The sequence below is a fragment of the Helianthus annuus genome, chromosome 4 (assembly GCF_002127325.2).
Source record: "Helianthus annuus cultivar XRQ/B chromosome 4, HanXRQr2.0-SUNRISE, whole genome shotgun sequence".
Taxonomy (NCBI): domain Eukaryota; kingdom Viridiplantae; phylum Streptophyta; class Magnoliopsida; order Asterales; family Asteraceae; genus Helianthus; species Helianthus annuus.
The window spans coordinates 180,805,192-180,807,624 of NC_035436.2; the positions used below are offsets into that span (position 1 = coordinate 180,805,192).

The 2,433-nt window shown below is 33.6% G+C and overlaps 1 long non-coding RNA gene across 1 annotated transcript; it reads left to right on the forward strand.

The window, feature by feature from the left end:
* Nucleotides 1-582: 582 nt before the first annotated feature.
* On the forward strand, nt 583-1,816 carry LOC110935115. The gene is made up of 2 exons (XR_004890629.1): nt 583-753; nt 950-1,816. It is a non-coding gene; the product is annotated as an uncharacterized LOC110935115 (long non-coding RNA).
* Nucleotides 1,817-2,433: the final 617 nt, after the last annotated feature.

A 2,433-nucleotide genomic window follows, 5' to 3' on the forward strand; every position in this document is an offset into this window, starting at 1 on the left:
CAAACTTACTTTAATTACATTTAGGGTTTGATTAAGTTATTATATTTGGTTGAGATATTAAGTTCTTTTTACTTGTGCAGGAATCTTTTATGATGCAAGATGATGCTGTTTTATACATTGACTTTGGTAGAAATTAAGAGATGCTTGCTTCTGGATCCCAAGATGGAAAGATTAAAGTAAGCATCTTTTGTGGTTTACTCATTTACACACAACTTATTTATCAGAGAAAGGCGACTTCATATATATCATTCTAAATTTCATATCATTATCTTTACCCTTTCAGAATACTAGAAGTATCATCATATTCATATTTACCCATTTCATAATAAATAAAATAACATCAGTTAATTATAATAGTGTGTTTCACTAAACATTATGCTGAGACGATTCACAGTAAAAAGGTGGGTGGAGATTTTGTTGCAGCTTGTATATCACCTAAAGGAGAATGAATATATTGTATTGGTGAAGATAAGTATTTGCTCAAACCATGAGTTACAATAGACCCTTTGCCTTTTTTTGTTTTTTAATAATTAATTTTTTTGACCCTACTAATAGCTTTGTGATTTAGGGATTCACTGGATATGGTTATTATTCTGCACTGCATTTGTGAACAGCACGGCACAACATTCACGTCTTAAGTGTTCATATTATGGTCCTGATTATTGTTTTTCTTTAATCTTACACTTGGAAACAATCTGCAGGAACCTGTATTGCTTCAGCCATCAATCTGGGAAACTTGAGCACTTGATGAAGGTACATTTACATTCTCCATCTTTCTTACAATGATCATTGGTAATTAGAGCTGGCAAAAAGGAGACTTTCTATCTTATGTTAACAACAATCTCTAGCACCAAATGTAGTCTCAAGAAGGTGAGCTTGACCTCAAATGAAATTGAGTTTTGCTCATTCTGTAGTTAATATATCTTTTTTTCTGTTATTTTTTTAGCAGATGATGATGCTGTTGGATGTTTAGACAAGAGGATAAGATCTTCTGTGGCTAGGCTCAATGCTGTTACATCTGCTAGTGTGGGCTATCAGGTCATGTTTTTGTTTCTTCACGCAAATTACAATACACATATATATTGATGTCTTGGGGTAATAAGAGACCATGACTAGTCATTTTGTGTGGCATCCTTCTAAAAAGTTATTCTAGTAGTCTTTTTGAGGTAAAAGTTATTCTAGTAGTCTTTTTGAGGTTTAGAAATGAGGACTGTACGTTCAGAAAATGTGTAGACTGTAACTTCAGGCATTCGATCTTTTCATTGTTATTTTTGGTAGAACACTTGTTTATTTGGGCAGAGGATATGGTTGGAAGTAAGAACGTTTACCAAAATTCTTGTATTATGTAGGAAGTCATACTTGTAGAGCTTGAGGGAGACAGAGATTACCACATGCCTGTTGAACTTGGAGGTAGTGGTGGAATGGTATGCTTAAAATATATTTCCGTGTCTCTGTGTTATGCATTATGTTTCGCTAGCCAATTATTTTATTTATCAAGTTATTAATTTTGTAAGGTTTATTTCAACTAATTTACATGTTGAAGTTGAGAAAAACTAGTTGCTGGAAATGCGCAAAAGGATTGAAGATCATTATAGAAAAAAAGTCGAGCTTGAAACTATGCGAAAAGAGTTTGCCAGCAAGCGACACAACTTGGAAGCTATGGTGCGGAAGGTTATGAAACAATAGTTGGAGATCGAGATGAGTAGAATGTTTTCACTTTTTTATTATTGTAATTGACTGTAGAGTTATTTAAGTTTCGACAAACATGTTGAAGTACACACTTTGACTATTAATGATATCTTTGTTATTATTGTTTCCATGTAATTACTATTTAATTTATATCAATTAATAGCAATTGAACTTATGTTGTAAGGTTGCACTTGTGTGAAATTTTTTTTGCTTGTGCTATAAAAAAGATTGCATTTTTTCTATTAAAAAATAATAAGAGTTGCATTAGGCCTAGAAAAAGGTTGCATTTTTATAGAAAAAGTTGCATTTGAGTGTAGAAAATGTTGCATTTTTGTAACTAAAATACAAAAAAAAGTTGCATTAGAATGTAAAAAAGGTTGCATACTAAAAAGGTTGCATTTGGCTAGTAAATGCAACACTTTAAAAAAAGGTTGCATTTGGTCTTAAAAAGGTTGCATTAGATCTAATGCAACTGCTTCTAATGCAGCCCCCGATAAAAGGTTGCGTTAGGCCTAATGCAACCTTTACAAGGCCTAATGCAACTTTTTATCGGGGTTGCATTAGGTTCATTTTCTTGTAGTGCATTCAAGAAGAGTTGGTCCGACCCACCGGTAGAAGAAAGGGAACCGGGAAAAAAACGGTCGAGTCGTCTTCCGATCTCGAGTTAAAGGATGATTTCGAGGAGATGAACCGTCGTCTCCAAGACATTCGCGATCTCGGCCACCAACGTTATGAGATTATGAA